Source organism: Typopeltis vanoorti, chromosome 19, assembly GCF_054136105.1.
Source record: "Typopeltis vanoorti isolate ZY-2024b chromosome 19, IOZ_Tvanoo_1.0, whole genome shotgun sequence".
NCBI lineage: Eukaryota > Metazoa > Arthropoda > Arachnida > Uropygi > Thelyphonidae > Typopeltis > Typopeltis vanoorti.
The window spans coordinates 15,328,632-15,336,628 of record NC_143567.1 but is presented as its reverse complement, the minus strand read 5'-3'; the positions used below and the strand labels follow the sequence as shown (position 1 = coordinate 15,336,628).

The following is a 7,997-nucleotide window of genomic DNA, read 5'->3' as shown; positions in this document are numbered from 1 at the left end:
TAGGTACATTTTATCTCGTTTCTCATAATCACTGATCTTGATGTTTCACAATATGGCCTTTCCTCATATAAGTTCTCATATGACTCATATGGCTACAACCTAGATAATAACCTCATGGTCACTCTCACCAAACGGGGAAAGATCACTCCACTAAGCAGTGATCAGTTGATGATATGACCAGATCGAAGACTCTCAACTGTAACGCGCACTCCCTTACATATTTCCTAAGATAGTTGTCCCTTAAGAACTCAAGAAATTCATTTTGCTTATGCTCTAATGGCATCTGTTCATTTCAGTCAATATCGCGATAAATAAAATCACTCATAATGATCACTCTTTGTTGCTCACTAAGACAAATTGCCTAGGCATTTCTTTGTTTCAATCCTCAACATACTTTGGCCTATCATTCCCACTTTATTATCTACAGCACTACCCCCCCTCAGTTTTTGCCCTTTCTATTCTCACGAAAACACATTGTATCATATAATTTCTATTTCTGTCGGGATATCATTCTCATTAACCATGTTTCACTTATTCGAACGATTAGCGACATCGATTTCATCTCCCATATTTCCGATATTCCTGGCATTCATCAATAAAATTAGCAATTCTTTCTTGGTCTATAACGAACCCTACCTCTGGTATCCCCTCATCTGTGACTTCTCGCCTGTTTTATATATATGTGTGTGTGTGTGTGTGTGTGTAATTGCACACACACACACACACACACACACACACACACACACACACACACACACACACACACACACACACACACACACACACACACACACACAGTGCATACGACCTATTATATATATATATATATATCCTCCTGAGGATATATATATATATATATATCCTCAGGCGCAAGTACACCTCATGCATCTCAGGTCATCATATTCCTATGTTGACACTCTCTATGCAAGCCTTCATTATTGCATTCAGAATCTACTCTCATTACAATGCCTCCCCCATTTATCTGTCTACCATTCATTCTTGTTCTCACATTCGTATCTCTCACATGTCTCTTCACAGTCACCTGTTCCACTCTCCTGTTCATTTACATCACCTCTAACTTCCGCGAATACCTTGTTTCATCATTCCTTATACTTCTTTCCAACAACAGTCTTTCCAGATGACTCACACAATAAACATTTAAATGCAGTCCATTCCATTATTCTTATAACATCCTTCAAACTCACATATTTGCAAACTGCACTTATATTTCTTCGCACATTTCCGCTAACATATCATTTATGATTTTTGCTCCCTGCCTCAACTCATTAGTGTCATACTTGGGTAACACACACTAACAACACTACCTACTACACTGGTATCTTTCACCATCCTCAATAACCTGTTATCCATCTTCACATTGTTCCTATTCCTGACAATATCCTGCGTTTCTACTACCACCACTAACTTTCCCCCCACGCTTACTGATCATATCCCGAGCGTTAATTTACCTGTTCATGTTCATCTCCCTCCAGGAAAAAAGACCTTGTGCACCCTCGAGGATTCAAGAATCTCCGATTTATCTCTGAAAATTAAAGGATTTTTTCAGCTGAAGATGAATTAAATGGCCAGATGAATTAGATGAATTAAATGGCCAGATGAATTAGATGAATTAAATACCCAATCACCACCTAGAATTTGTAACATATAGAAACAGCATAAATATAGTCCGCGCGGTTAGCCTAGTGGCTGCGCTTCGCAACCATATGCTTGGGGAAGGAGTGTCCTAGGTTCTATTCCCGTCGACGACGCAAGGAGCTTAAGGATCTTCCCCAGCCATAGCCAAGTTAGCCGGTCTTGGGCGTGGACAGCAGGGTTTTTTCCACCAGTTTATCTGCGGTTTTTCATCCCGCAAGCAGGCAAACCGGTCCAGTGAACACACACGGATTACAGTCAGTTATACTGACCCAGCCATAGGTCTGATTCGTCAGCTATACCGGTTCCGGAGCCCGGATAAAATTTGGGGGGACTGAAATGATGCCATACCTCTCCGTAAAGGGGACTCACGGCCGTGTATCATCATACGATTATTATTATTATTAGCATAAATATGAAGAACAACAATGTGCGCGTAAACACTAAATTGTATATAGAGGAATCATTCTGAGTAGTATTTGGGATTTAGATCCTCAAAGACTGCTTAAAAGGGAGAACCTAAATTTAGATATTGACAGAATGGAACTAGAATTTGGTATCTTGCCCTTCGTATACCAACCACCGAAGCAGCTGGGCTGGATTAACGGTTGTTGTGGCTCCCTAAACTATAGCTTTTTTAAGAAGCCTCCCTCTACTGAACAAATTTTATGTTTAATAACTTTTCGGAGGCCCTTGTAATGATGTGGAAATGAGCTGTAGCTTGTCTAGCTTATGCCTAAATCCGGCCATACCAAGTATTCTGCATAGCTAAGTCATATTATTGTTATTAACTACGTAATAAATATCAAATATAAGATAGCTTATATATATTTTTTTCCGCGTGTAGCAGTTAACTATTCAATATTCAGATATACTATTCAAATAGTTTTTAGTTTTTTTATTGTCTACAGGTGGCAAAAATTACGATTAGAATATTACTGTGCCATCTTGCGATGGTACCTGACATCAAAAAGAAATTACGATTTTCAGAAAGGTGTCGTGCTAGTAGCAGTAAGATGTAAACCAAGTTGAGCAATAGTTTTGGCTTGCAAATTTGCAGTTATTTGATAGCGATCCCATATTATATGATATGATTAAATTCTTTTTTGAAAATGGCACATAAATAAATCTATTTGGATGTTATTCTTTTTATGAAATAGTGTTATGTGGGTTTCCTACAGATTTTAGTTTTCTTTCTACTTTTAAAATTTTATTGTGAAGAAATTTGCAGGTAATTTATAACTGATATCCGGCTTTTTACCTTGTGATAATTAATGGAATTAAGATGTTAACCACGTTGTGTAATATCATTGAGAGTAATCGTTTTGATTTGCTTACTTCCAATAACGTGATTAGAATTCAGTACAATACGATATGGTTCAATTATTTTGAACATTGTTACTTAGATGCTATTCTAGTTAAGAAATAGTGTTATGTGGTGTTCCACTCATTTTAATTTTATTTTTGCTAATGCTTTTCAAAATTATTATGGACAAAAATGCAGATAAATCATAACTGATATAACATTTCACTTTTGTTAAATTTGTTCTGGTAGTTAGAGTTGTGCCAAGCCTACTCTCATTATAAAGTTAGTACCAAAATTTCAAAGATAAAGAAAAAGAAAAAAGTGCACTTTGAAACATGTGCAGTGTCTTTTTAATTCTTTAAATTTTGGTAATGCCATAATATTCAAGATCAGTATTGTAGCAGTAGTTCTATATGCAACTTCTAAATTGGCTTAAAAAAAGTTTAAAAAATCTCATACTTGATTTTTTGTAAACAGAATTACTGTACCTATTTCAATGTCTCCAATTCATTCAGTTTGTGTTTTAACAACTCATGCTATAGACATGTCACTTTTTAGCCTCTTTAGTGCAGTCAGAAACATGTCTTCCAAGGCCTTTTCAGCCAAACATGAGTTCCAACTTCCAGCCGTTTATTATTATTGTTATTATTATTATTATTATTATACACCTCCAGGGAGTCCAAAGACTCATCGAGGGAGAGTGTGCCAACAGCATCGAACGATTGGTCTCCTTCTAACTACTAACCGCGCTCAAACTTACTTAACTGAGCCATTAGTAGCAGAGGCTCTACCAATCGACCAACCTTTGCCGGCAAAAAGAGAATTTCTTAAAAGAGAACCTTCACAGATTCGTCAAGGAAGGCCAGGTACTACATGCGCCAGCTATCATACTTATTCTTGAATTCATTCGCGCTACTTGCACACACAACATCCAATGGCAATCCATTCCAATCACACCATCACCTTATGAGAAAAAAAAATTAGCCTTCACCCTTTCATAGTGGCATTTCTTCTCAGCTTCCAAGTATGCCCTCTTGTCCTTTCTCCACCTTCCATAGCCTTAATTGCTTTACTCTTAAATCCAAAACAACCAGCTAATCTATTTACAGAGTGCAGCAGTCCCATGGGTTCTCTGTATTCCTTAAAAGGGCTATGTGGTGGTCATCCAGTTGTTTAGCTTTGACCCTTAAGAGTGACACATTAAGCAACAGTTGTAAGTTCAAGGCTTATGTCAAGGCATTGTATAGTGAAAAAACTTTCTTCCTTCATCTCTCTTGATTAATTATTGAACTAATTTTATTAATTTGAACTACTTTATTAATTTGTCCAATTAAACTGGTCAGGGGTTGTTATCAGGTAGACATGGAAGAGATTTTTCACAGAAGTGCAGAAGGAAGTAGAACAAGAGGCCATTGCTGGAGGCTATATAAGGAGGGTGTGAGCAAAGGAGTGAGAAGCAGGTTCTTTGCATGGAGGGTGGTTGGTGAGGGGAATGCATTGCCTGAGCGTGTTGTGGATGTGGACACATTGAATCAGTTTAAGACGCGGTTGGATGAGCATTGTATGCAATGGTGAGTACCTCTCACGATGAGTCTCTGACTCCATGGAGGTCAGGTGTTGATAATAATAATTCATGAACAAAATGGCAGCACATGTATTCAGCTGGCAAAAATCATCATCGCCATCACTTTGTTACAAGAACTATGTGAAATCTTAAATCTAGAGCTGTTGTCAGTCCTATAGACTGTCTCTAATACTGAGCAGCTAAAGAATTTAATGAAGCCAAGAACTGTCACTTGAACAGATATAAAGCTCTTCATTAGTGAAATGCATGCCAGCTGCAACCATGATGAGGTTGTGTAATTTTGAATTTGTTGCAGAAGTTAACAGAGAAGACTATTAATGCTCTCAGTTGAGGACATAATTTTGCCATCACTCCCAAGGAAATACTCTCAAATCATGCCTGACTTGGAATGTGGTGTCAACAATCTTTCTTCCACGTAGCTAATAGTATTTGTGAAATACTATTAGCCACATGGAAGAAAGGATTAATATTTCAATATTAATCCTTATTTTTAAGGATTAATATTGAAATATTAATCCTTAAAAATTTGTACAAAAACGAACATTATGACAAAAGCTGAAGCATAATGCATTGTCATTATGGGCTAAACTAATTATAACAGAGAAATGAGCACACCTCTTAAAGATTTCTGTACATATCAGATTATAAATTGGAATCCTACAAAATTTCAAAGAAAAGAGCATATAAATTAGAGTTACATCTTGGCCCAGAGAAATTACCAAAAGCTTACCATGTTAAATCGCCTTGGATATATGGGGATCCTAAAACTCACAAACCTAATACATCTCTCCCCTTTCATCCAAAAGTCAGCAACATACAGTCCCCCACCTACAAACTATCCAAACAATTAGTTAAAGCACTTTTTCCTTTCCTCACAGGCAAGTCCTCTCTCCCTCTTTTGTTAAAAATTCTGCTCACTTTAAAACCATAACGAAAAATCTAAGCCTAAAGGATTCAGACATCATAATCTGACATAATAGTTTGATATTATTTAATTTTTCATCAGTATAACTTTAACAGGAACACCATGACCCTTATTAAGCCACATACAAACAGCTAGATGTGACTGCTGTATGGACTAGATGGGATCAATTTCTATATGGAATTTCTGGAATACCAAGCACTCAACACAGCTACACATAAACCAGCAATTTAGCTATGCTATGTAGATGATGTTTTTGTTATATGCTAGTAGAAACTTATCTACTAGGCACAGTATATACATTCCTAGTAAAATATCAACATCCAAGAATTCACTTCACCATAGAAAAAGAAAACTAACAATTGTGTACCCTTTAGGTTGTGCCACACCCAGTGGCACAACCGAAATTTTTTGTTACTTTTCTCTTTATATACCTTCTCATACATATAGAAAGGTACTTACATAAGCTCTCACACTACCATTCATCCCAACAGTATGGCACCCTCAAAAACTTACACACAGACCCAGGACTATTTGTTCTAATGACACTGATCTGGAAATCTTTATAACACTTTTTTAGCCAGTGGCTACATCAATAAAATAAAATACTGCATGCCCCTATTAACCCTCCTTTAACCAACACACTATTCCTATCCCTTATGATCAAAGTATATCCAAAAAGATAGCTAAAGTTCTCTGCAAATATAATCTCCATACTACCTTCAAACCACACATTCAGCTAGCTACTTTATTCCATTTTCGTAAGGATCAGCTTCATCCTCTTGCATAGTCTGGGGCACATCCCTGTTCCCACAGCTTGGCCTACTTTGGACAGATTGGTAGATTTGTTATCATCTGCCTTCACAAACACGAGAACTACATCTGCAATTATCTGTATTACAAGTCAGTAGAAGACCATGCTCTGGATATTCCTTCATACGGTATTAAATGGGAAAAAGAAACTATGCTACACAGAAATTACTACAGACTTATTTTAGAATTGGCATTACCTATGAAGCACTCTCCTAACCTGAAGAAGTATGGCTGTATGAATTTGCCAAAGATCTTGGAGGCAATCATTCTAAGACATGTTAACAAGGACTTCTCTGAATTAACTGCACTGTTATCTAGCCCCTAGATATGGTGCCTTGTAAGGACATTAGTTCCTTTTTAGTTATAGTTAGTTTCCATAACATTCTAATTGAGCCCTGTGTGTTACCACAGTTGTAATTTGTGCTCTGATGATGCAGGTTAGAAAACCACCAAAATATTAGCAAGTTCAATAAATAAATTACTTTAATTATTTCTTGGGGGGGGGGGGGGGCAGTGAAGCAGGAAAAACAGGCAAATGCTTAATTAAAATATTAAAATAAATATTAATTAAAATATTTCGTTTAGTTTAATAACTTTTTTCTTAATTTAGTTTAAAATACTTGATTTAGTTATTAAATTGGCTATATCATTCCTGTTTCTACTTACTTTATTCCAGAAATTTCAATATGAAATACTTCTCAAACCTACTGTATGGTGTAGATATGCTTGATGATAATTTTGTGGTTTGGAATGGTTCTTCATCCATGCAGTTCACATGAGAAATGAAAGAAAATGTTACCTATTTTAGATCTGTTAAAATATTCAGTAGGTATAGGATTCTTGCTTCTGCTCAAGAAGAAACTAATTGGATTCTTTCATATGTCAAGTGAGTGTCAGGATGTATCCTTAAAATTCTAGAGCCTCAATATTCATGAAGTATTTCATCATGTCCAGAAAATTTCTACTTTTTTTTCTTCATCATCCAAAGACAGACTTTTTCCATGAGACTTTCCTACTGTCTTCCAGATTGCTTGCCCTTGTGGTTTGTCATGAAGAATATGAAATGTACTACATCAAATTTCACAACCTGAACGGTCTGGCCCAGCAGAATATGCCATATCTTGTAAACACAGGATCCTTTGGAAGAACATTAAAATTTTATACTAGAGTAGGTTTCTTATGAATGGGTTTTTCCACCCACAAGAAGTTTCATTCAAAACAAGGATGGGCTAAGGATTTTTTTTTTTTTTTTTCAATTTTTATTAATTTTATATGTATTTTTTTTATATATGGTTGTCTGGAAATCCTACTCTAAAGAAGAAACATGGAACTTTTTTTAAGCCACTTCAGTCCTTCAATAAGTGAAGAGGTGGTCTCACACCAGGCAGTGAATTCATCTCCCACCTAAAATCTTTTACACAGAAAGCTGTGAAGCAGTATTAAATTGTTCTAATTTGAACAGGTCTAGTAGCTTACATTTATTTCCCATATGGAAAATGGTACTCTTTCACTCTACTCATCTTTCTTAGTTTTTAATCTTGGCTTTAGGAATTAATTGAAAATTCTTGTGTTATTCTGTTCCATTGTTATACTAAAGATGCCTATGAAAAATTGGTGAAGTTTTGTTATTAAATAAGTAACTTTCACATAAGTTATTTATTAATTTAAGTGTATTTATAATGAATTCTCTATTAATAAATAAAAATTAGTATAAGGAT

At 35.8% G+C, this 7,997-nt stretch overlaps 1 protein-coding gene across 1 annotated transcript in view; it reads left to right on the top strand.

Annotated features, from left to right (window-relative positions):
- The first annotated feature begins 2,674 nt into the window (after positions 1-2,674).
- The window catches only part of bug (thioredoxin domain-containing protein bug), a 72,913-nt gene continuing 67,590 nt past the window's right edge, over positions 2,675-7,997 (top strand). The window contains exon 1 of the mRNA XM_090409182.1: positions 2,675-2,884. The gene's annotated coding sequence lies outside the window, so the exon portion shown is untranslated. The remainder of the gene's footprint in view (positions 2,885-7,997) is intronic.